This window comes from Equus asinus, chromosome 3 (assembly GCF_041296235.1).
Source record: "Equus asinus isolate D_3611 breed Donkey chromosome 3, EquAss-T2T_v2, whole genome shotgun sequence".
NCBI lineage: Eukaryota > Metazoa > Chordata > Mammalia > Perissodactyla > Equidae > Equus > Equus asinus.
The window spans coordinates 103,912,764-103,940,209 of record NC_091792.1 but is presented as its reverse complement, the minus strand read 5'-3'; the positions used below and the strand labels follow the sequence as shown (position 1 = coordinate 103,940,209).

The 27,446-nt window shown below is 37.2% G+C and overlaps 1 long non-coding RNA gene across 10 annotated transcripts; it reads right to left on the bottom strand.

Annotated features, from left to right (window-relative positions):
* Window positions 1-1,138: 1,138 nt before the first annotated feature.
* On the bottom strand, window positions 1,139-27,090 carry LOC106829726 (uncharacterized). Of its 10 annotated transcripts, XR_011502203.1 has the most exons (8): window positions 26,954-27,090; window positions 24,835-24,921; window positions 24,203-24,339; window positions 15,752-15,818; window positions 15,159-15,277; window positions 13,210-13,367; window positions 12,287-12,498; window positions 1,139-11,698 (listed from the first exon to the last, which is right to left on the bottom strand). It is a non-coding gene; the product is annotated as an uncharacterized lncRNA (long non-coding RNA). The 10 variants fall into 10 exon arrangements; XR_011502195.1 differs by lacking the exon at window positions 26,954-27,090 and having other exon boundaries at window positions 24,835-25,067; XR_011502198.1 differs by lacking the exon at window positions 26,954-27,090 and having other exon boundaries at window positions 13,210-13,286; window positions 24,835-25,066.
* Between the last annotated feature and the right edge of the window lie 356 nt (window positions 27,091-27,446).

Genomic DNA, 27,446 nt, shown 5'->3' with positions numbered 1-27,446 from the left:
AAATTCCCCCAGTGCATAGTTGTATATTCTAGTTGTGTGTCACTCTAGTTGTGGCATGTGGGATGCCAACTCACCATGGCCTAATGAGCAGTGCCATGTCCACACCCAGGATCCAAACCAGCAAAACCCTGGGCCGCTGAAACAGAGCATGCAAACTTAACCACTTAGCCACAGGGCCAGGCCCCATGAGTAAGAATTCTCCATGTTTCTTTTTTCCTTTTTCATCTAAGGATGGAGGTACATGTTCCAGGGTCTTTGTTGCATTGATTGGAGGAGGGAGTACCAGGAGGTTTAGAAGAGCAAAAACCTAGATTCTCTCTCTCTCTTTTTTTTTTTTTTACTGAGGAAGATTGGCCCTGAGCTCACATCTGTTGCCAATCTTCCTCTTTTTGCTTGAGGAAGGTTGTTGCTGAGCTAAAATCTGTGCCGATCTTCCTCTATTTTGAATGTGGGTTGCTGCCACAGCATGGCTTGATGAGCAGTGTAGGTCCACGCCCAGGATCCGAACCCACTAACCCAGCCACAGAATCAGAGCACACTGAACTTAACCACTACGACACAGGGCTGGCCCCCTAGATTCATTTTTTTTAGAAAGAAAGAACAGTTAACTCATCCAAGAAAAGCCAATTGAAATTCAAAGATTGAAGAGGATGAATAAAATTATTAAGAAGAGGTGGCCGGCTCCATGGCCCGGTGGTTAAGTTCGCGCGCTCCACTGCAGTGGCCCAGGGTTCGGATCCTGGGCGCGGACACTGCACCGCTCGTCAGGCCATGTTGAGGCGGCGTCCTGTATCCCACAACTAGAAGGACCTGCAACTAAGATATACACTTGTGTACAGGGGGGGTTTGGGGAAATAAAGCAAAAAAAAAAAAAAATGGAAGATTGGCAACAGTTGTTAGCCCAGGTGCCAATCTTAAGAAGAAAAAAAAAAACAGAATAAAAAAAAAAATAAATTAGGGGCTGGCCCCCGTGGCCGAGTGGTTAAGTTCGCGCGCTCCGCTGCAGGAGGCCCAGTGTTTCGGCAGTTCGAATCCTGGGCGTGGACATGGCACTGCTCCTCAAACCATGCTGAGGCAGCATCCCACATGCCACAACTAGAAGGACCCACAACTAAGAATATACAACTATGTACCAGGGGGCTTTGGGGAGAAAACGGAAAAAAATAAAATCTTTTAAAAAAAAAAAATTATTAAGAAGAAAGTGTGGGGGAGTAAAATTTGCCACTCCAAAAATGTCTCTTTGGCATGAAAAGCTTTTCTTTTACCTCCCCCTTAACCGGTTAAAAGAAGTTAGGTAGAGGGCATGTTTTGGGAAGAGAACTATCACCAGAGATAAATACAAAGAATACGGGCAAGGTGTGGTGGGGGCAGCTCAACAGTGACTGGAGACCAAAGTTCTCTCTGTACCCCATTGTCTCTGCGTGGCATGGCAAACATTTGTTTACCACATATCTGCTTTTCCCATCTTCTTGTAAACTGTCTGCCTCTCTTTTGAAGTCCCAGACCCATAACCCCTTCTCTTTCACTCAGAATAGCATATAAACCTCAATTTTCACCTCATTGTCTTGCGGAGCCCCTGTACACACACAATTAAATTTTATTTTCTCCTGTTAATCGGTCTCATGTCAACTTAATTCTTAGACCAGCCAAAAGAATTTACAAGAGTAGTGGAGAAATTTTTCTTCCCCAACAGCTGACAAACTCAACCGGATAATCACTGGCTGGAAAAACAGCTTTCTCCTGAGACTGCCACAGATGAAGAGATTCTGGGACGTGGGACAAAAGCCAGCAGAAGCTAAGATCTTTTACAGCATCAGCCTCCTAAAATCTCTGTCTGTGGGGTCCAGTGGAAGGGAAAAGTGGTTAGCGTCTTTTTCTTTTCCTTTCTAAATTTAGATTAGCAGGAGAACGTATTTGGGAAAGTAGTTTCTCGGGCTTGGCAACTGTGGTAAATTTGGTACAGTATTCTTTTCTTTATTGATCCATTTTCTCCTAGAGATGGTCTCTGCTTTTCCTTTTCTTTGTCTTTCGTGCCACTTGTCACAAGGAGGGAAAACCATAGGGTAGGAATGCAGGTCTAGGCCTTAATAAACCTGTTGTTTGAGCTGGCCACACAGCCTGGTGAGTTCATGGTTCTCACCAGACTGGCATCTGTTTAGACAAACTGCCATGGGTTAAGATGCACATGAGGTGGAAGCTGTTGCTAAGGGACATCTTGAAAGCCAAAACTGATGGGCATGGGGCAAACATTTAAGAGCCATTAGGGCACTTGCCACCTCAAGAAGCCCCCATGATAGGATAAGTTGGTCACAGAGCAATGCGTTTGTTGACACTAGGTTAGTCACCAACCTCAAGAAAATTTATTTGCAATGAGGTACTCTATAAAACAACACACAATCCCCAACCCCATAGCACAGCTCTCCTAAGTATTTGTTTGACAACAAGAGATCCAGGGCTTAGCTGTAGCTGTTAATGTGAATATAAGAAAAACCAGATGAGACTTTTCCTTGTCTCTTGTTCTGTGACCTGAGAGCTTGGCTTTATGACCTGTGAGAATATTCTCTCTGGCCTCTGCCATCTGGAAGGTGCACTTACTGAGGTGCCTCTGGCAGCCAGTAGAAAAAACTAGAGTTCCAAGACACAAAGTCACAAGCCGCGCTCTCTTTGTCTGGCCGTGCCAGCTCTCAAGGGAGTTTGTCATACGACATCCCAGTCCATCAGAGGCCTTTGTCATATCAACCTTCATTATTTGTTACTGCTAGAAAAGTCTCATTCCAGTAGTGCCTGCCTGGTGCCACAAATTAGTGGATTTGTGACTGGAGGCATCCCACATTCCCAAGGGAGACCAAAGACGTTGTTTTCACTACACCATCCTTACCACCTGTGCAACAAAGGCCTTTGCTTTCTTAGAGTATCCTTTGAGAATGAACTTTCTGGATCTTGTGAGGACTGCATTCTTTGCACTCTCTCTTGGGACACCTCTCACATCTTTTGTTAAGCCATAAAGGCTTATTGGTTTGAGTCACTATTGAGATTAATGTAAGATCCTACTTGTCAATAGTCAAGTGATGGATTCTTTAAATTGGCTATATTTGAAAAGAAAATTTATAGAGAGTTCTCATTCTTGACAATTGTTGGTAACTATGGAAAGACCAAATTAAAAAGTAGATACAAAGAAATATAACAACTAACAGAGATTAGACTTAAAAATTGAAGTCCACATCTAATGTAAATTCCCCTTCTTAAAAACCACCAAGGTAACAGGCAATCCTCCTCAGATATCTTTCATTCCTTGGTCAAAGGCCAAACTAAGGGCCATAGGTAAGGAATTTCTCAAACCCAGGGAAGATCCTCAAAAGATTTTATAAATAGGTTACCTCCTGAGATTAGTGGATAAATAAAAAAGGTGGAAAATAAGATGAAAGGCCACAGTCAGACTGAACTCATAACCAGAGTTGATATTCAGAGCCTGATAGAAAACTTTTCATCCTCTTCTCCTAAGCTAAAATAAAATTGTGTACCCAGAGGGGAAGAAAAACCTTCTTAAAGCACTTTCTAAAACGATTTATGGATGGATCAACCTATGATTTAATTTAGAGTGCAACCCTATTCTTTGAGGAATTAAAAAAAAAAAAAAGGCTGTCCTTGTTTTACTAATCTAGTCTTTACGGGATCAGAGGTGTGGTTCCAGAAACAATTCAAAGTTCACCTTCCCTTTTCACCAATCCCAAAACGTCCCTTTTTATCTCAAAAGGCTTGTAAATTACTGGCCTTAGGAAACCGAAGTGCTTCTGGGAGGAACTTGGATACTTCCTCTGTGCCTTTGTAATAGATTTTCTACCCCAATCTTCTCTGGGACCTAAGAATCATTCTTTGAAATGCAAAAATTCAGAGAGGATCTTTCATCAGAATAAAAGAAGAAGGAGAAGAAACTATTTGAAATTGGGCTAATTAAAATCTTAAATATACTCTCCACAGATATTAGTAGAAGGCTTTGGGCATCTGAGCAGATGAACTTAACTTATTCCAACTGCGAAAACAAAATTTGGATCCAACTGTTCTTTTATAAAGTAGTGAGTTTTGTACTATTACACTCATCTCATAACTTCAATTTTTTCTAAAAAGTGAAAGCTATAACATTCCTTTTTTCACATCTCTCTGTATGTTTGTGCATGTGTCTATAAGTGTATATTATAGGTGTGTGATATTTTTCTACCTCCAGATGGTATTACTAAAGTTAATTTGTAAAAGAGCTCTATTTAATTGGGTTAAACATCAAGTACTTGTAAGAATTGGCTATTCTAAAGCTCTCAGAAATATAGAAACTAACCCAAATGCATTTCAGGTTCATGTGATCTGGGAAAATATTCAGTATTGAAATTAATTTAACTTCATTGGTTTAATTAAAATAGATATGTCTTTAGAATTTTCAACACTGAATATAAAGCAGACATATGATTCTTATTCTATCTGGGTTTACCAGTCAAATAAGTTTATGTTACATTTCTTAAAAAAATACATCAGCAAAAAAAAAAAAATTGCATAGGATGATGGCTGACTTTGTATAATTTCTCAAGAAGTTTATGTGAGTAATTTAAACAAAATTGTTGGGAGCAAATAATTTAGGTAGATGTTGGTGGGATAAGAGTTTTCAGGTGCAATAATTATGTTTTATGATATGTGTACTTTAAAATTTCTTCAAAAACCTTTCTGCTAACTTGAAACCTTAGAATTTTGCTAAATTAAATTAAATTATGAGAATTTATTGAAGATCTAGATCATTTCCAAATAAGATAAAGTAATGGGACATAAATTACTGAACATAGGGCTACCTACATTTGGCTTCTTATTACCAAGAAACTAAACATGTTTGGATCAATTTGTAAACATGTCTTATGCCATGCCCAAAATTTTTCCATGTGAAAGCACATGTTTTTAAAATTATAAATAGTATCTAATAAGTCTGTCAATTCACAGAATGCTAATTAAAAGATAGTTCATAATTGCCTACTTGTTACTTTTCATTAGAAATTAAGATTTCTAAGGGTTAAGAATTTTAATATATGTAACTAAAACTACTAGAAATAATAAGGGAAACAACTCTTTTTGCAAGGAAAGTAGTATATATTTTAGCTAAGAAAGATATGGGGTGTGGAGATGCACTTTTGTTAAAAAAAAAATTAAAGTAAATTTGTCCTACAATAAAGGTGATTATCTGAAAATGGGAAGGAAGAAAGTAAAGGACAAATATGGACATAGAAAATTGAACAGAGAAAGAGGGAATTTTGTGCAGTCAAATTGGCTAAAAGTTAAATTATTATTATAAGGATTTAAAAGTAAGCTTTAATACCAATAGTGTACTTACATAGAACTAAAATTTAAATGCATTTCATCTGCTAAAAGGATGTAGCTTTCTTGGGCTATTGGTCTGCTCTTGATAAGATATTGTAAAAGGTTTTTCTCTGTCTTTTAAAATAATCTGCCTAGAAAACTAGGATTCTGTGTTTTATCAAAATAATTTCCTGTGTTTATTGTCTTTATCATCAGGTCTTTAATTACTTAAGAGAACTGAGGTATTTTCAATATAAAGAGCTAAGTTTTGCTCAGAACTATGTAACCTTCCATATTTGCCTTTGAAATCTTTTATTATCACTTTGATTAAATAGATAAGTATTATTTCATAATGATCTGTGACCCTATTTCATCAAAGATTAAAATTTTTTGATGCTTTTGACAAACTTCCCCAAATCAAATTCTAAATGAAGTCTTTTTTTTTTTTTTAAAGATTTTATTTTTTCCTTTTTCTCCCCAAAGTCCCCCAGTACATAGTTGTGTATTCTTCGTTGTGGGTTCCTCTAGTTGTGCATGTGGGACGCTGCCTCAGCGTGGTCTGACGAGCAGTGCCATGTCCGCGCCCAGGATTCGAACCGACGAAACACTGGGCCGCCTGCAGCGGAGCGCGCGAACTTAACCACTCGGCCACGGGGCCAGCCCCCTAAATGAAGTCTTTTTGACCTCAATTAACTTTGAAATTTTCCAGAGGGTCCCTGGAACATTTTAAAGTATTTGTTCCCTCTTCTTCTAAAAAGGAAAATGTTAAACTAATTAGGCTTATTTGATATGTTAAGATTTCATGGGAAGCATTATCAAATAAGTGATGATAAACTTCTTAGGCTATTTTGCATGGGTGAATGTTATTAACTTAAGTATTCTGGAAATTATATAAAATTCCTAAAATACTAATATGTCCTAGTACGATGTTATCAGTCATAACTATCTTAAATGTTGTGTGTCACAAAAATAACCAAATTTTCCCATCAACCACATTATAATGTACACTCATCTGACCTTTAACTATGGGCATTTTTAAGCCTTTGTCATTTATAGACAGTTGGTTTACTCTGATGCTTTTGCAAAAGTGCTTCATCTTCAAGAAGGTTCATAGAAAGGGCTTTTTGACAAGTATATATTTCTGATAACTTTCAGATCATACCACTGAACTGGGTAAGAATTTACTGAAATCTAATGATAAACTGATGTCTTCATAAAACTGCTAAAGATCAAAAATCAAGAATTTATTACATGGGACTGAACGAACTCATGAGGATGATTACAATTTTTAAGATTTTTTGTTTAAAACATTGCTGATATTTTCAATGTCTTGTTTTTCCAGATTTAAGACAACTTTTTCTCTTTTATCTTTAAGCTACCTTAGAACTTAGAACAAAAATGAAACATTTATCTTTTTCTCCCTACCTGATCTCTCCAGAATTTGAAAACTCTCAGTGAGCATTCTTGTACTTTGATGGCAATATAGTTACTTGCATATGTTCAATAAGAATCTGTTCTCCTTATAACAGGACACAATTGGTAACATTGGTGGTATTATCAAAGCTTTGACTGAAATGTCATGCTTGAGAGAGAAATGCATAAACTCAGATATGATGATACAGCCTTGAGGAACTAAGATTGACTTTATGGAGCCAATAAAAGCCCCTTAGAAAAACATCCTGGTATATTGCTTACTGGGTTCCTGACAGTCTAACCAGGTGGGTAAAGAAGGTCACTTCCTGGCAGGTGCAGGAACTTTAGGATAATTGGGGGACTTTGAGAATAAGGAATTTCACCCAAACCTGTAGGTATTGCAGGCAAAATCTGATGCCAAGTCCTTGGCTTGGCTTTCCTGGCCTCAAGAGGCCTTTAAAAGTCCAATCTGAGATTCCTTATGAAAAAATTTCAGCAAAGCAGATTTAAAAGATTCTACATGGTCAATCACTATTCTTACTACACTTATGTAAATAAATTGGACAAGTTTATTGAAACTACACAATTTGAAAGCAAATTAGTTTTACTGTAATTATTTTTGGTAAAAATGAGGGTGATTGTAGAGAGAAAAATTATGTTTCAAAAGAAACCATAACTCACTCTTATGCATATTAGATTATGGTGCCTTTCATTGTATTTTAAGGTTTTATTTTCTACCTGTAAAGTAGACTGGATCCCGAATTTTTCTAGTTTCTTCAAATATCTGGCTACAAATTCCCAAACTAATGTTTCCAATTTTCCTTCATCTTTTGACTTGGAACACTGAGAACTGAAACTGTCCTTTTCCTGAAGCCCTACAATCCGAAGCTAGAGGACTTGATATAAACTTCAGAGAGATCACCACAACAGCTCATGTTTAGACAATATTCTTCATGCCTGTTGCTATGCAGGCCACTCTGAAAGCTTACCGGAACACCTGATGGCATCATCAGAGACATTTCAAACTGCTAAAGATGCTTCAATTCTGACATCTAGGAATCTTTATGGGCTGCTCCCTGAACTCAGAAACTGGTTTATAATCTTCTCTAATCATTAATCTTTGTGTTTCTTTTGTTTCTTTAGAAATGACTCTGATTGCTTGCATAATACAGGCCTAACTTTGAGAGACCCTCTGCATCACTGCCTCCTGAAATGAGTTTTTTTGAACTGACCTAATGTCAGGATTAAGAGACTGGTTCAATGAGAGGGAACAATCTATCAACTCAACTTCTGGACTGTGAAACTTCTTGGGAGAAGTTTCAAAGGTGCAGAAGAGCAAAATTTGCCACCCCAAAAAGTGTCTCTTTGGCATAAAGAAGTTTTTCTTTTACCTCTCCCTTGACTGCCTGAAAGAATTGAGGTAGAGAGTATGTTTCAGGAAGAGAACTATCACCAGAGATAAACACAAAGAATATGAGCAAGGTGTGGTGGGGGAACTCAGCAGGACCTGGAAACCAAAGTTCTCTCTCTGTATGGCATGGCAAACATTTGTTTACCAAATATTTGCTTTTCCAATTTTCCTGTAAATAGTCTACCTCCCCTTTGCAGTCCCAGACTTCTAAACCCTTCTCTTTAGCTCAGAATAGCATCTAAACCTCAACTGCCTGAATGTCTTTGGGCCTCATATTCTTATGGAGCCCCCATACGTATGTAACTAAATTTTATTTTCTCCTGTTAATCTATCTCATGTCAATTTAAGTTTTAGACCAGCCAGAAGAACTTATAAGAGTAGAGGAGAAATTTTTCCTCCCTGACCAAAGCTAAATGAGCTAGGGCTAAAGGTTTTGAATATAGTTTTTGCTATTGATGGAGTAGAAAGATTTGGGGGAATGAAGTAGTAGGAGAGTTTTAGGGAGATAGCTGAATGGAGTAAATTTCTAGAAATTTTGCTCTGACTCAAACCATGTGATTCTCCATGACCTTGTAGACAGATTCTGGTAAGCTCTAACATTACTTTCTAACTGAAATGAACCAGCTCAGGGATGACACCCAAAGGTTGAGGCACTGTCCTCCAAGATGTGGTATATGTATTCAAACCATGGCCATTATATGGTGCTAGAATATATACGTGGATCTGGGAAATAAGAGGTAGAGGTAACACTGACCTCTCCAACCACCATGCCCTGCTACCCGCTTGCAGATTTTGTGCTTACAGAACTCATGATGCTAAGCTCTGACATCTCAAAGATTCTGGTTTGAAGGAGAAGAACATTGGTACCAGGGCACACAGAAAGTGTTCCACTGAACCTAAAACTACAATTGCCCCCTGGTCACTTTATATGACTCATGCTCACGGATCAGTAGAGAAATAAAAGAGTTGCTATACTGGTTGATATAATCAACCCTGATTATGATGAGGCATTAAGATTGCTGATACTTATGGGGACTTGTGATGTTTCTATGCCAGGGGAAATGGTCAATTTCAAAAACTGTGGCTGGATAAGGGCAAGACAACCAAAAGCTCAAACCCTTCAGGGATGAAGGTCTAGGTTACCCTACCAGGCAAGCAAGTGAAAGAAGTTCAATTTCTAACCAAGCATAATGAAAATCTAGCATGGATGTGGAGGAGAGAGATGATGAATGTCAATGATGGCCGAGAACCAGTTGCTGTAGTGGGGAGTATAGTTTGTTCCTCTAAGACTCAGTGACTGACTGAACTCATGTGGAGTTCCAGTGAATCTAAGTAGTGCAAGAAGCAGCCTCTGACTTTAATTTATTGTTCTCCATATCATATATCCCATCAAATACCTCTGATCTCAGTCACAACTATGGGAAAGTGTTCCATATAATTTCAGATTCACTTTGCACTGGTAGCTGCCCACCTCAAGGGCAGGCATATTTCTGCATCTGCTTTCTAAGCTTTCCCTGAGGTAGTGGGAGACTGCTTGACTAATGTGCAAGAAGAGCTACGAGGAGGGGGTGAGAGTTAATGCCCCTGCAGGTAGTCCTCAACCACTGGGTGAGGAGAAGTGATGGTTATATACTTCAGACTCTAGGTCTTTAAGGGAGACAATTATAGAAGGCATTCGTGTGCTTCCTAGAAGCTCCAGGGGAATAGAGACTCTGTTACCCATAGCAGAAATGCAATGAAGCATGCTTACTTATATTGGCTTTCCACCCTTCCCTATTTCATTTCTCTACTCCCTCACTCTCGTGTCCTGGATCCTTCCACATACAAACTACCAGCACCCAAGGCCTTGTCTCAAGTTCTGATTTTAGGAAATTGAAAATTATGGCAATTCTTTAAAAAAAAAAAAAAGATAAAAGAGCAAAAACATTATTTTGTCCACAGAAGTGCAATTCTTTCTGGGTGTTCTGTAGATTGCAACAGCATTTATCTTTCTATTATTCAGTTGCCCACTTTAAAGTTCTTTGGTTTGCTCCTATGTTCTCTTCTCTCTTTGTAAATAGCAAATTACCCCAAAATACTCAACTTAGTGAAGTCTAAGGGTGCTGATAGCACAGTCCCCGATGCTCTGCCCCTCACTATCCTTAGTTTTATGTTACGGTAAACAAAGTTAAGACACCACCATAATTCTGGGATATGTTTAACACTTGCTCAAGAGGTTCTCGTTCTTATATTTTTCTCCCAAGTGGTCTGATTACCTCACAGTCCCTGTGGTTAGTTGTGTATGGAGATTATTTGGCTATGAATTTAAACATCTGAGTGTGGTCTGCTTTAGAAAACACTGGACTGTGAGTCAGAGGCCCTCAATTCCTTTTTATGATTCTACCCATCTTAAAGTTGGGAAACCTCGTACCCTCTCTAGCCAGTTTCTCCATCTGTAATGGAGCCACCCAGCACTTATCTGTGCCCTAGACTAAGAGAAACAGTTAATAGTACTAAAAGCCTCTTGGATACTTAAATCAGGAACAGACCTAATTCTACTGCACTTTCTTGTGCTTATAACCAAAAATATTTCTAATAGTTGTTTTATTTTGATGTGGTTGGAAATATGCTTTGACAAAAGAAGAAAGAATGATCTTTCGTACTTTTATTTAATAATTGAACTCTGATACAGGGAGATTAAATTATTTATAAGTGAGAGAAGCAAAATTATTAAAAATACTGAATGGCATGTTAGTTCTTTACATCTCTTTCTGAAGCTCATCCTGACCAAGTCAATACTATATTGCCTCCTAATAGCAAGGATGCATTCCTTTGGATAAAACAATGCATGAAACTGTAGGACTCTCCCAGAAAGCAAAGACTAGCATTTAGGAGTACACTGTTAAAACATACACATAAACCTCTCCTGTACTAAAGCTCTGTGTATGAAAATATAGGTTGGGAGAGAGGAGGAGTATGGGAACAAAGGATTGCATGTGGCTGCAAAGCTCATTGCTTGCCATTTTAATTTTGCTGTAGGATAAGGGGGAGGGTTATGTTTATGCATTGTTAAGGTGTTGTTAAGAGGTAGTCTGTAATGATATATAACCCTCATATATTTTCCTATTAGAGATGGCTTTTAGTTCTGCAAATTCTCTTTAGAGTTTGTCGATAAAAGTTTTGGCTCATTCATTTATCTTAGAATTAAGCACTATAACCAGATCGGTGACTTATTTTATCTGTAGCTCTGAAGTGGGGATGGAGATGGGGCAAGGGGGTGCTGCTAACTTCTATTTGGAAGGAGAGGTGGAGGCTCTGGAGGGAAGGCTCTGATCTGCCAGAAAATGGTGACAAAGCTCTAGGTGCCAGAGACACAAGGACAAAGGGCAGGCAAAAAGGCTTGGTAATGAGGGTGGGAAAGTGACAAAAAAAACACTGTTTAACAATTGTGACTTTGCAGTTTTGCATAGTGAACTCGCAATAATATGTCCAGGTTAGTATGAAGATGAAAAATCTCCTCCTTATCAATTCATCCCAGTTTTCCCAGTCAATTCTGGTCCCCAACTAGAAAAGAGAGAAAGGGGTTAATTTAAAAGAGCTGTAAAAGAATGAGTAAACTCTGTATTTTACTGCATACACACACACACACACACACACATGAGTGTTTGAGCTCGTTCCCCCCGTCTTAATTACTAGTATACTAAGAAACATTAGGATTTATATACAGAAATATTTATCTTTTATAATTATCATGCAACACATCAAGAAATGCACAGAAGAAATTGATGGTTCAAAACAAGAGAAATGAGACAGCTACTACAGAATTATCTGCAGGACAGGATTAATTATGAGGCGCCTTTTGAAATAAAGTTAGAAGCCTGTATAAAATATGCCCTAGGGCCAGCCTCAGTGGTCTAGTGGTTAAGCTCAGCATGCTCTGCTTCAGTGACCCCGGGTTCGGTTCCTGGACGCACACCCAGTTGTCTGTCAGTGACCATGCAGTGGTGGCTTTCTCATATACACAAAGAAGAAGATTAGCAACAGATGTTAGCTCAGGGCAAATCTTCCTTAGCAAAAAAGAGCCCCAAACTGATAAGTACCTGCATTTAAAGTTAAAATGATGATTTAATCACCAATTCTTATAACTTTTACCTGTCAATATCTTTTGAAGCAAAGCCAACCACTCCAACCCTGTTGTCTGTATCCATATTTCTGTCACCTGGAATACTATTACAAGCCAACTTAAGTCATCTTCAGGCTGGCCTGGTGGTGCAGTGGTTAAGTTCACATGCTCTGCTTCAGTGGCCCAGGGTTCACAGCTTTAGATCCCGGGTGCGGACCTACACACTGCTCATCATGCCATGCTGTGGTGTCATCCCACATACAAAACAGAGGAAGATTGCCAAAGATGTTAGCTCAGGGATAATCTTCCTCACCAAAAAAAAAAGTCATCTTCAGCTCTTCTGTCTACATCCAATACAGCAGGAAACCTTGTTGGCTCTACTTTCAAAGTTTAAGCTCTTGCACTGCCACCCTCCTGGTCTGGGCACCATCTTCAGCCGCCCAAATGACTACAATAGCCTCTTAACTGGTATTCTTAAGCTCACATGTCTACTCTTGACACATTTTCCAATGAGATCCTTTCAAAATATGTCAGACCAGGACTCTCCTCTGTTTACATCCACCATTGGCTCCCCTCTCACTCAGAGTTAGTGTCTAAGTCCTTAGAAATGAGTCACAAGGTTTCACATGCTGTGGCTCCCTATTCCTTCTCTGACAGCATTTTTGACAGTGTTTTTGCCCTTGCTCACTCACTCCAGCCACACTGGGCTCCTTACTCTTCCTTAAACATACAGCAGCCAGGCTTCCACTTTAGGACTGTTTATTCTGCCTGGAATTCTCTTCCACCAGCTATCTTTTAAACTAAACCCCTCACTTCCTTGAGATCTTTGCTCACATCTCCCTTCTCCGTGAGGATTACTCCTTCAAGCTGACTCCTTTGTCCTCTGGACATATCCCTCTCAGTTTCTGAGCACATCCTTACTTTCTGGCATAAGAAGCCATTCAAGGCTCACCTCATACGTTCCCTTCAGTTGCTCCCAAGACTTCATTAAAATCTTGTGCTCCTGTATAATTCAGTTTGTGGATATTGCTGGCAAAAAGAGATGACATGGGAGAGAAGAAGTGTCCAGCATCATCCCTTCCATTGACATCTGCTCAAGGCAGTAGCTGCCTGTCACAAAGGGCCATAATTCAGATTTCTAGACACCCACAGCACCTACATAAACTCCTTTAGGACTCCCTTATATCCTGGATTCCATTTTTTTGGTAAATGTTTTATTAAATGAATTAAAAAATAAATACATTCATTTGTGTCCTTTTAATATGATGTGGTCTCCTAATATCTTGGATTATATCCTTTCATATTTGAAGCCCTAGATTTAACTATAGTTTCCAGAATTTAGTAAGTGCTTAGTAAATATCTGATCAGGGAAAGGAAGGGGAAGGACCATCTTATCACTTCTATCAACAGTTCATATAGAAAATATTGAATGATATAATATGCGTAAAGGCTGTAGCCAGTGCCTGGCAAATAGCTGGTATATTACAGGACTAACCAGAGTAAAAGCTGAAGAGATTTCTGAAATCTGCTGGTTCTGAGATACAAACAGCAGAAAAATATTTTTCGTTTTACTACCTTTTCAACATTCCCATTGACAACATAGTAAACTGGTAAAAAATTATGAGAAAGTGTATTTGATGTTATTCCTATTCAATCTCAAATTTTGAACAGTTTTAAGAAAACTATTCGGAAGTAGAATGTTATATTGAGCTTTCTTGATTCAGTCAGCACAAAATAAGTGATTACCAAGAAATCACGTGTAAGTACTGAATTAAAACCACAAAACTGATGAATTCTGAGCAAAGACTATAAAATCTGAGAATTAGGCTTAACAGTGTTTACCTTAAATCTATGATTGTCAAAACATTGATGTAGTTTCACACAGACTAAAGGAATGTTATAAATAAATTACTATCTAGGCTAGTTTTGGAAAATAATTCCACTTAAAACTGTAAGAATGAATCAAAGTCTAGGACTGTAATTAACTCTGCCTGGACGCAGAAGGACAGGCTAGTGGAAGAGCACATAGATGGAGTTGGTAATAATGATAAAGTTCTAGTTCTGATGCTCATGATGCTCACTCATGACTGTTCATTTTTACCATGCTTTTCATTATGCTTTATACTTTATATCTTTGGTAAATGTTTCTTTTGCATGAATCAATCACTGCACAATAAACTAGTACATAGTCAATATTTTGGAAACTACTGACCTAGTGTATCTAATTCCTGGTTGCAACATATGTTACTGTTAATTGGGGATAATAATACTTATAAAATTGTGGTTAAAATTAGATAAAATAATATATAAAAATATGCAACAGAGTGCCTGGTGTATATATATTTTAGTCTTCAAAAGTGCGATTTAGTTTTTGGTAAGTTTCAAAAGATCATGCATGAATATTGCATTTGATTGCATCTTGAAATGTTTTAGGCATACAACTGCATTCTTGATGAAAGTGGCTGTGTCTTAATAACACATCTACCTTGGAAGAGAAACACTGAACAACTTTCTCCAAAATGCAGGGAGAATATTAAACATGTGCCCGCCATCTAGCATTGCAATGTTATCTAAGGTCTTAATCTTGATGGCCTGCTGCAAAAGCCCTCACCATAAATCAACAGAATTTTAACAATTCATGTAATACATAAAGCTGGAAATTCTAGGCATAAGGTGAGTCACATTTAATTAGGAATTGTGATATATCTACACTACAATTAGACTACCTAATTTTACTTTACTACTTATAAGACATGCAGGGAAAACTTCTGTAGATGACTAAGTTCCACAGTTTTGTCTTATTTCTGCCTCTTTTCTTGAGATAAAAAATCAAAGATGTAGCAGAGTGCACACAATCAAATCAAGTCTCTCTCATTTACTTTGAAAAATCTATGAACTCACTCAAAAAATACAATTTTCTATTTTTCTGGTTAAAATATATACTCAGACCATCTTACTAAACTCCAGGTGGCCTCTTCCAAGCAATCTTGGGCTGTCCACACTTCTGACCACCTCTCCCTCTGCAAAAAGAAATGTGGAAGACATTGTGCCAATTAGAGCAGGGTTTTGAGGTTCAATTCAGAATCAGTTGAGAAATATCAGCAGTGATGTTTGGATCTTTCCACTGAAGATTAAATTAATTCTTTCCATTATCCCATGGTATTATGAGCGAAAGCAATGATTGTAATAAGAGGTACTGTTATGTCCTTACCACGTTCCAGGCAAAATGTTCATGCTTTACATGCATTCTCATTTAATTCTCACAAAAACCTACACAAAGTAAGTATAATTACCTTGAAGTGACTTATCTAAGCTACCCCACTATTAAATTAAACTGGAATACCAAATTCTGACCCTAGAGCCTAAGACTTGTAACCACTTGGTAGTACTTACATGGTCAGTTCCACTGAATTAATTCTTTTACCATCTATTCAAATATTATCTATCAGTTGTCGTCAACTGCCAAGCATTTTCTCTAACACCACATTACTTACCCTGGAAAGAATTTTTCACTGACTGGAAGGAAATTTCTGAGGCTCCATCTTAAGACTTTCAAGGATACTGAAGTAAGAAGAAGAAGTAATGAATTAGTCATGATCTTATAAAACTTTCGATCTGAGGCTTACTTGACAGAACCTTACAGGCTACATAGTCTGTAATTTTTCCCTGTGTTTCAAGTAGAAGACGATAAAGAGGAAAGGGTTCTGAAACTCTTTTACAAGTACTCAGGAAAAGCAAAAAAACAAATAATTGTTAACTAACCAATTTACAGAGGAGGGAAAAGGTAAAGATTAGAGATTTTTCTCAGCCAAGCATGCTAGGCCATGTACTACTTGAAGTGTTAACGTGAATAGGATGATTTATTTACTACTTTTATAGAGACTAGCCTTGAAGAAAAATGTCTAAACACATTTAACAGCCTTCTTGCCCATTTTAAACATACGAAGCTTGCTTTTCTCTCTTCTTCTAGCCAAATAGACAATGGATTGTTAAGTGAACCACCTACACTTTGGATTGTTATTACCATGGATTTTTCTGCAATATCTTCTTGCTCTTTGATTCATTTTCCGTGAACACAGAGCCAAGAAGCATATGGATTTGGGGCCACCTTGTGACGGCTTTGGAAAAGTCCTGGAGCCTGAATCCTGAGCTTAGAATTTAGGTTTCCTTTCCTTAATTGTTACTGTTCAACAAATACCTTTTGCAAAAGGGTATCATATAGCAATGATTGAGTTTTACCGATGAAAAGATGGTTACCAGTATCTCAGTAGAGTCAGTTACACATATTGACTGCCACCTCCATAAACCATCTAGACACATTATATCATTTAACACTCACAATGATCCTATGAAGTAAGTGCCATCATATCTCTATTTTATAGATGAAGCCACTGAGATTTAGAGAGAATAAATAATTCATGCAGAGAGCAAGTGAGGTGTTAGGAAGCCTCAAAATATTCTGGTTGAAAATGTGAAAAAAAAGTTGTTCTACACGAAAGTACAAAATTACATGAAAATATTGAGACGTAAATCAACATACCATTTGTAACATTTTAAAGCTTCAAATTTCATCTTAATAGCATATTTTGTTTTAGAGACTCTGTTTTCATAAAAGCACAAAATAACAGAAAAGTACAAAAAACCTGGAAGAAAACCATAAGAACTGATAATATTATGAATAAACTCAAAAGTGTAGAAATTAAGAGGCATAAATATATTCCATTTCCCATACTTGTACCCTATGATCTTATTCTTGACCTTTCACTGATGTCATGTTAAAAGAGGATTTGTGTTTGCATGTGTGAAAACAAAGAAAATATTCTCTAGCTAAAATTAATACTAAATATCGTTGTATTCCATTTTCAGTGTACCGGAATTATCACTGAATCAGAAGTCCTATATTATTCCTTCAGGGATCTCAGACAACATCTTCAAAAGCAGAGTTGTTACTTTTCCCCTATTTTGTCATCTATATTTCGTATCTCTAATGATGGCTGTAGGCATGGAGTTCTGCTTGCCAGGTCCTCCTTCAAGGAGGAACTTGCTCTCCCAGCTGCAGAGAGCTGCCTCCACCAACATCACGCACTTCCTGGTGCAGCCTGCATCCAGTGACTCAGTGAGAGTATAAAGGGGGGTCATTTCAGCTCCAGGTGGGACAACAATTTTTGCTTTGGGACTTGCCATGCTGGGTTGTCTATGTAGGGCTTGAGTAGCAGTTTGACTGTTCTCTGCCCAATCCTGCTTCTTCCTCCTTTTTTCATAGGTTTTGATCCTTAATAAACATCTTGAACTCTAAAATCATCTCAGAGTCTGCTTTCTATTATTTTATTGTGATAAAAAACACAAGACAAAAAACTGACCACCTTAACTTTGTTTAAGTGTACAGTACAGTAGTGTTAACTATATGCACATTGTGGTACAACAGATCTCGAGAACTTTTTCATCAGAATCTGCTTCTTGAGAAGCCAACCCGTGACAACAATTTCTTTAGGGATCTAAACTCTTTTCAGATGTTTTGAAGTGCTGCTCCCCTTTCTCGGTAATACCTTAACCAGGCTTGCAATATAAAATTGTGATGAGAAAAGATGACAGACAAGACATAAGGTAGAGTATTTGCAATGATCACACCCCTTTTTCATGGGATCTGTGAATATTTTCCATGCAACTTAAAGATTTAGGTTTTTCTTTTTTCTAGCCCTCATGAGAAGCAGCTAGGAATAAGAAGTCTCTCTCTTGAGAAATTTTAAGCAAACAGCTAGAGGTATTTTTTATTAGAGAGATGCCAAAAGCAATGTGGCAGGTATCAAATAAAGTTGTTGACTTAAAGCTTTCCTGAAGTCCTGGACACTGTATTTGGAGTTTTAGAGTTAATTGCATTTACTCAAAATTGGCGTCACATCGAAACTCCAAGCTTTGGTATGTCTATCTATAAAATAGGGAGGTTAAGCTATGACAGTGGCTTTCAATCCAATTGTAATAATTTAAAGATGGCTGAGAATTTTTTGCTATTTCTTCCATTGAGAGGTGGAATCTAATTCCCCTCCTCTTGAATCTGAGTTGCTATTTGTGACTTGGTTAACAAATGGGACATGACATGAGTGATGTGACGTGACTTTCCAGCTAGAACAGATGAAGTCTTGCAGCTTCACCTTGGTCTCTAGGACCATTGTCCCTGAGAGCCTCTGAACAGACAAGTGTTTTCCTGGGAACCTGAGGGGTGAGGTTGGAGGGAGGGATTACAAGGGGCAGGAGGAAAATTTTGAGGTTGAAAGATATATTCATTTTCTTGACTCTGGTGATGGTTTCATAGACATATATGTATATCAAAGCTCATAAAACTGTACATTTTAAATATGTGCAGTTGTTGTAGGAAAATGACACCTCAATAAAGCTACAAAAAAGAGAGGGAGAGAGAGAGACATTGGTTAGCTCAGAGAACTTCCCCAAGGGCCAGAAAGCCAGACCCAGAGGATCCATAGCTGAAAAAATAGTCACCTGAATTTCATAGTAGCATGAGGCTGACAAAGACAACACATCTATCCTTCACTGGACAGGGACACCACACACTGCATCATGGATCCTTGGACTCCGGGCAAGTGATTGCTCTCAGGAGAGTGATTGCTTCTGGAGCTGCCTCTGAAAAGGGAAGCCTCTTCTGTCTCTGCCTCCACCCATTGCCAGAGTTAATCTAGCTCTTCCAGGTGACTTTTACCTTAGACCATCTTCTTTTTAGGTGCTGAATCGTATTGGGACTTCTCAGGTAAGTCCAGAAGCATCTATTTAAATTCATGGAAATTTCATTGAGCAAGCAAAACTGGTTTTCTCCTTGTCTTCAATAGCTTTTGGTATCTGGTATTATCCTCTCAGAATCTCACTATGAAACCCTGGCTTCATAGCAAGCTGAACGGTTCATGACAGAGCATGGCAATTAAACATTTGTCAGCCTCAGTTGACCAATAGAAGTATGGAAACCTACAGTCAGCCACATTTTTCCCAGGATTCTTTTGCCCTATGACAATTTGAAATGCATTATGATAATAAGATTCCATAATAATTGTATTTTCCAACCGTTTTTTAATAGATATTCTTAGACCACTGGTCTCTAACAAAACAATTCTCCAAGGTTAATAGCCTTGAATTACTCGATGTTATGGTTTCTTGCTTCCCTTTTACATATCAAGTATCCTTTCCATCTAGAGACTATGCTTTAGCCCTAACAGAAAGCATCCCCTCCAATTTGTCCTTCTATTTAACTATTTATTTGTTCATTCATTTGATAAATAATTATGGAGCATTGACTATATTATGTACTGGGCACTAGGTGGTTCTCTCAGGACTTGAGGTGATAGAAAAGTCAGATATTTGATGTAAAATGACTTTACAACTATATTTATCTTTAATCCATGATCTAATATGGTAGAACATGACCTTCTTCCTAACCTGTCTTCTACATGTCAAAGAGTAAATTCAAGTAGACTTTTTTAAATTTAGTGAGCCTTGAAGGGCTTGCTAAAATACGGGTTGTTTGATCCTAGCCTCAGAGATTATGATTCAGTAGGTCTGGGTAGGGCCTTAAATTTGCATTTCTAACAAGCTCCCAGGTGATGCTGATATTGCTGATGCACTGACCACACTGAGTAGCATTGAACTAGAGTAACTCTCTGAGTCTAGTGTGTCATTGTGAAGTGCTTAGGTTCTTCACCATTTAGAACTCTATGGCCTTGTCTTGACTGGCACTGATTAATAGTTTTCTTTGTATCATAAGTGGTTTCTATGGTAACCATGTAACTTGGCTTGTGGTGATAGCAATTGATATATTTATCATTGGGCTATTGGTCTTTGCATTAGTTGGGAGTAAGGATGGCTCAACTCATAGGAAGGAACCTGGCTATCCACAGTCCCCAGAGGCTTTAACTAGGTAGATATGACCTCAACCTGCTCTCCACGGCCATTTCAGTGCTTCCCGCCAAAGCCTGAGCCAGGACTTCAGTAATAACTTCCTAGTCTTGTTTCATTGGTTTGTTTAATATGCCTCTACTACTGCACCTTTCTCTTTCTTCTCCCAAATTTATACTGTTAATACAAACACTGGGTGTGAGGTGGTCACTCACTGTTCTCAGTCCAATTAAGTTTCTACAAAACATTTAACTGGAGCTTGAATCTTTTCCCACTTACTTTGACCAAATTTTCCTTTTTTTCTCTCTTTACTGCCTGCAACAAAACTTTTTCATCATCAACAAATAGAGTTATGTCTTTTGTTATTTGACAGACTTCACCATTAACATAAATATGTCTTTGATCTTCTCCATATTTCCAAAGATCTTTCAATTGGCCTTTAAAGCAAAACACCTAGTCATAGAGGCATTGAGAACTTCCAGCACTGGACTCTGCTTAAAGATTTTTCATAAACAATCTTCTCCTTTCAGCTTAGTAACTGTCAAATACTATTACATTTATGTGGGATGATTTAGTTACATTTCAAAATTCTCTTTCCTGGTTTTTGGAAAAACATCATAGTTTTGGGGACCTCAAAACTTCCATCATAGACATTATCAAACTCTTAATTGCAAGTTCTAGCTTCTAGTTTCAGAATAATACAACCTTTTAAAAAGTATTTTGAAAGTAGGCATTCACAGGTGCTGATTTATAGATTAGTTCCCAATGATCCTCCTTCTTACTACTTTGGACAGTTCCCATAAAACCCAGGAGACCTCACTCTCTATCAAATATATCCTGTGCGTATACCCAGACGCTCTGTTCCAAGTAGAAAGTAATTTAGAAAGCTGCTTCATCATGTCCAAAGCGGTTATACAAATTTACATTCCCCTTTGGGCAATGTATGAGTTCCCATTACCCTTAGACTAATGCTCAGTGTTATCTGATGTATTAATTCTTAGTACTTCATCATAGTTTACCATGCATTCCTCTGATGGTCAATGAGCATTAGCATCTCCTTATACGTAGATTGGCTTACATTAAGTTTCCCTTCCCTGTGAATTGCCTATATTTGTTCTCCCACGTTTTGTAATAAATTGTTTGTCTTTTTCTTATTGCTTTGTTATAAGTGATTAATGGAGTATGCTGAAAACTGTGGAAAAGTGAAATTTTCATCATGTTTAAAATTAATCTGTTGGAGACACATTTTAGATATATCCAAATTATCCTTGACTTTACTAAGTCTTAATAGGAATACTTCTCAATTTGCTTTACCTTTATTCAGAGCATCCAGTCTTTATTCTATTATACCAAAGTACTTTTATCAACTCTAATACATCTTGATCTATGTATATGTAGTTCTATGTATCTGTGTATCTATAGATATATAAGATTAGCCAAGTAATCACAAGCATATCACTTAACTTCTCTGTGCCTCAGTTTCATTATATGTTAAATTTAGAAATGATACTATCAACTTGGAGTTGTTGTGAGGATTACACGTATGCAGACAAGAAACAGAACACTGACAATTAGACAAAGGTATATAACACATGAGAATTCCAACTCTACTCATTCCTTGGCTTAAATTTTCTTCATGTTTTTAACAGTTTATTGATGGATTTAAAAATATTTAAAAATATTTAATATATTTTTAAAAGTTATTTTCAGAAGTCAATCTAGCCATCTGTTTCATTTGATGGAAACATAAGTTTGAAGATTTATGTTTCAAACCCATAATTGTGTGCCACATTTCCTTATAGTATGACTATATCCCTTCTTACAGTCCTTGAAAAAATTCATTTATTTTTAGAACATGAAAACATTTATGAAGGAAACTATTATTTTAGTTATTGAAAATCGTTACTAATATAGATATTCCTCCTATTCTCTACCACTCAACTCACTTCTTAGGCCAGTATCTTATCTGGGAGAAAGTGGATGATAATCAGACCCTCTCCTGAAGCTAATAATCTGCTCCAAATAGACAGCATGGTTGGCTTTTGATAAAGTGAGAATCAAAATGAAGAGGAATCGGATCTAAGGAAGAAGTTAATTGTTTGAAGCCCAATTGTCAGTAGAAGTAACCATATGGTAATATTTTTAAATCTCAGTTAACTGCAGATGTAATCTCATGAAGCTGTCTTGAAATAAACAGCAGCAGGAAGCAACAAAGGGAAAAACAAATTCTTCAAGTTCTACGGAATCAAGATTATCAGAACTTCTAATGCAATCAACATCCTGGCTAGTCCAAACCCAATAATGTCTACATTATATCTTATAATCTGTACAGCATAATTTGGTCCAGGTATCCTAAAAGAAGGGTGAAAACAGTATGGTAGCTGGAACTAAACATCTTGACTGGGTTCAATCAGATTATCTTTTATTTGAGCACTTGCATGGTTTTACTACCCTGTTACTATTCAGATAAACTTTAGCAAGTTATTAAACTTCTTTTATCCTCAATTTCCTCATTGATGAAATGGGAATGCCATCTACTTCATATGATATAATTAGATACATAAGAAAAGCTGGTAATTTCATGCTAAGGATCATATAGTCAGAAGATTTTCTTTGTTTCATATATGTAAATTTCATTTCCTTATCTGGCTGATAAGCTCATCATCAATTATATTTCCTCCTCCCTTTCGCTGAGGGCCGCGGAAGGCTAGCTGGCCTTGCTGAGCACAGCTATTGATTGATGGATAGTCTGAAGTCAGCCTTGGGGACAAATACCTAAACTATGAAGTACTTTTCCTAATGCCTCATGATGGGGACTTGAGAAAAATTCCCAAACTAAGAGACTCAAATATATAAATCCTCTCTGGAATTAGTTCTGTATTTTGAAAATAAAAGTATAACAGTTTCCATAGAAGATTTTAAATTTTCTAAGTCGAAATATGATTGATTTTTTTAAAAAAAGCTTCCCAGAAAAGTTTACATTTGTAAGGAAAGAAGATAGGAAAGAAGAAAAGAAAGAAGAAAGGAGAGAGGAAGAAAGGGAAAAAGGGAGAAAAAGAAGGAAAGAGGGAAAGAGGAAGAAAGGAGGGCAGTAAGAAAGGAGAGATAATGGAACAAACATGTATGTTTCTGAACTATCAAAATGGTAGAAGAAAAAAAATTTGGTTTTGGGAGCTATGAATAAGTCTTTTTTAAAAATTTGAATAAATAAAACGATGCGGACAAAATACTTATTTAAATAAAATAATGACAACTTATGGTACATAATAAATAATTTTGACCAACAAACAATGACACCAAACACATTGTCAAGTGAATCCTTGCTATTTTGTTTTTCAAATATATTGAAACTATTACAGGGGTGCTGCTCTTGCCCAAGAGTCTCACTGTTCAAGGTATAACCGAGTAAAAATGAAGGCAGGATAAGAGAGTACCAGCTGAGAAGAGATGAAAACAGTAGCATCAAAAGTTCTCTGATATAACATCATTAAGAGTCTAAAATAAACATAAATGTTCTACCAGGCCATTATATTATCCTCTTAATATTTTTTCTCTATAATTTACTTATATTAACATTTGGTCAATCTATCTATATATGCTTGTATATACACACATATGTATTACATAATATTTGAACTAAATTATATGTGAAAATACTATTTAATGTGACTATTTAAAAACTTAAAGCATTTTACATGTCTTCACAATTTTCCTAGGTAATATGAAGTGGTATATTTTTACCCCACTTTAGAAATTCGGGAGAAACTAAACATAATGTTGGTTTCTAGACCCACAGAGGACCCCAAGCTATTGTCTCAGTTCATTTCTCCCTAAAAGTGGTCACTCAGCTAGGGATTCAAGTGTAAGTAGTTTACTTACACTTACGCTGGAAGTGATCGCAGCAAACATGAGGTGGAGAGGGGGATGTTGGTGAAAGAAAGAGAAGGCAATCAATAAAGTGTTGGTTCTCAAGCAAGTTATTGGTATGGGTTAAACGGAACTTCACTGGAAACGACGGAAATAAAACATGTGCTTCAGCGCGATCTCACCTGAGGGCCAGGGAGCTGGGATGTTTATACACTGCCCCAGTGAATCGTTAGTTAAAACATGCTTCCAAGGGGGTTAATTTCCCAGTATTTCCAGCCAGTGGCTCTGCTGGTGTCGTGGACTCCGGTGGCCTGGAAGACTAAATACAGTGAGCGCGGAAGAAGTGAAGATAGAGCGATACGTGTGGGGATCCAACAGCATTGCCTAGAGTTCCCATTTTATTTCCTTAAAGTATCGTTAGCACATTCACTGAGAAATTTTTGGAAATTATGAAAGAATTATCCTTTAATTTTTTTACCATTTATTTTCCTCCTCCCTAAAAGCAATTAAAAACAATGAATTAAGAAAGAGTAAAGGAACTTTTATTGCTGTGCTTTTTTTTTTTTGAGAAATTAATACTCTTTTAGGTTTATTGTTTTGCTCTACATTTTGAGCTGTTAAAAAAGCAAAATTGCTATTGCTGCTATTTTTTCCTATCATTGAAGAAGAAATGCATGAAAGAAACCTTTTAAGTAGCAGCAAAAAAAAAAAAAAAAAAGAGTGCGATTCCATCATGTAACTGAGCTGACTTTTCTGAACCTTCCTTATTAGTTCCACGAAAAATAAGAATTTTAATTGAGAACAATAAACTTACCTCCTCAAAACTATCTGTACAAGCTTCTGCACCCACTTTTGCTGCAGGTCCAAGCAAAGAGAGGTCTCTTCATGAATGAGCTTCACACTAAAAAAACAGAGATTTTTGAGATGAATTATTTATCTGGTTTGAGATATTCCTTGCCATTAAAATCATGGTCCTTTGGGTTCGGTGGTGAACTGATATGATCCCAACAGGATTTCTCCACAATTTTCTGGAACCCACGGGTACTTCGTGTATGCTGCCAAAGGCCTTTGGACCCAGTCGTGGCAGTAAAAGGAACTCCCTGGTTACCTGGTGTCAGATTGCTAGGGTTAGTCAACAGGCACCTGGAGTTCTCCAATTGCCCTAATTCCCAATCCAAACTTAATTGTTACTTCAGAAATTTTCTCCTGCTTCTCTAATTACTTTAGCTCTGCAGAATGGAGGTTAGCCACCTCCCCAGACTGTGTTTTAGAATTTGCTTATATCAAATAAATAAAACCATTGCTCTGGAAAGATTTAACTTCAGAAGTAAGGGGACATGGTAGCTAAAACTAAACAGACATCTGTACCATGTTAAGTTTCATAAAGACAGAGATTTTTCTTGCTGCTTTTTCACCACTGAAGACCCAGCACCTAGACATTCTATATTTGCAGAAGCAAAGTAACTAGGCACTTTTGACAGCATTTACATGATTTCTCAGTTTTTACAGTGTGATCTATTCTGAATCATTCTTAACTCTTTGATAAATTTGGGATGGAAAGGAATGGAATGCGTCCTCATGCCCCGGCATTGAAGGGCTGCACTAATGCTTGGCACAATGGGAGCTATGAAAACGCTAGGGGACTAGGGACTGATTTCATGCAAGGGCACCGCTCTGCTAGGTACTCTTGAAACTCTGATGTGGTGATTTTGAAGACCATGGAAAATGTCTTAATTTTAAGAAACAAGTTGCTGCAAATAAAAGATCTAATTTTTTGGCTAGCCCTTGACATTAATTTCCTTTCTTTTAAAATGATTCACACTACTATTTTGAATAGCTTTCTATATAAAGACTAATATTTGGAGTTTTTAAAATTAATATTGAACCTCCATATGGCACTTTTTCTTCTATTTGATTTTGCAGAATCTTCTGTGACACCATAATGCTATTTATAGGAGGTAAGCTATGATCTTATCAACAAAGAACTCACCTTCAGAAAGAATTAATAGCAACATATGACTATTTCACAGAGATGTCTTATATTTAAAAAAATTTTAATACTAAGAAAAGAAAAGAGCAAGTATGGAAACCACATGATAAAAACACAATATTATTTGTTATAGAACAAGATCTTAGGAGGGTCTAGGATCCACCATGGGGTCTTCAAAACAGACAGGTAATGATAGCTGTCTAAGCCTTCGTCAACAGAATGCTGAGTAAAAATACATGGATTACCTGGTTCAATGTTAATAGACGATATTTAAAATCAACTGTGACTCCCAATGGAATATAATATAAATTATAAATGGATATAGGTATATATTGTGATCCATAGGTCTATAAAATTCAATTAATATTCAGATATATAAATCTATGTGTTATAGAACAAGATCTGATTTTTAGCAATGCAATGCCTACATCAATTCAAATATTACACTTATCTTAGAGGTATGAAGATGGCCCCTAAGTAATTCAAAATCTAATTCAAATCTTATGAATTAGGCATAGTAGACACAATGCCTAGGGCCCATGATAACTTTAAGGGGCCGCGAAAATGTTTCAATTTCTTTTAAAATTAAAATATAAAAATGAAGCTTTAGAGTCAAAGAGAGTATTATTTTTTCTCACAACAGAAAAAGATAAAATTTGGGGGGCCCACAAAAATCTGATAAATGTTGCCTAAAACAGAAAGAAAAGTTTGAAGTATTTAAAGTTACATCAACAATAATTTTTAGTATTGATGGGAGAGCCCCCAGAAGGTAGACGTGTCTAGGGTCTATGAAAGTCATTTGCAGCCCTGTCATATTAAATGAATGCAAACAGAGTTTTTGCTTGAATAAAAATAATGTTCTCAAAGCATTTTGGAGAGCCTTGATTTCTGAGGATCACAATTAGAAGAAAGAAAACTCTACTGATCAGAAAGATGTGCCTACCTTTACACGGTGTTACAGAAAGCATGAAACTGCCAAGAGAGCAATAGAGAAATGATCAGCTTGGAAGATATGTTTACACTGGATCCTTGCTTTCCAGGCTCCTACAGCCCCTAGACACTGGTGTGCTTAGCTGTCTCTGAGGACTTGTGTTCACTGGAGTGCTCCTGGGGCCTTTTATATTATTTGCAACACTAAATGTGTGGGCCTTCATCCTTGCACTTAACGTTACTGGAAATTACACAAAGTCTGATATGTCCCCCTGTACTTTGAAACTAACTCTGAGAGAAACAAACACTCCTAGGTCTTCTAACACATTTTCAGCATGCTTAGCTTTTAACCTGACTTAGTTTAATAACTACTTTGTTTAAGGTACATGTCTTATTCTGTTTGGGCTACTATAACAAAAACACCATTGACTGGGGGGCTTAAACAACAAACATTTATTTCTCAGAGTTCTGGAGGCTGGGAAATCCAAGACCAAGGCACCAGCAGA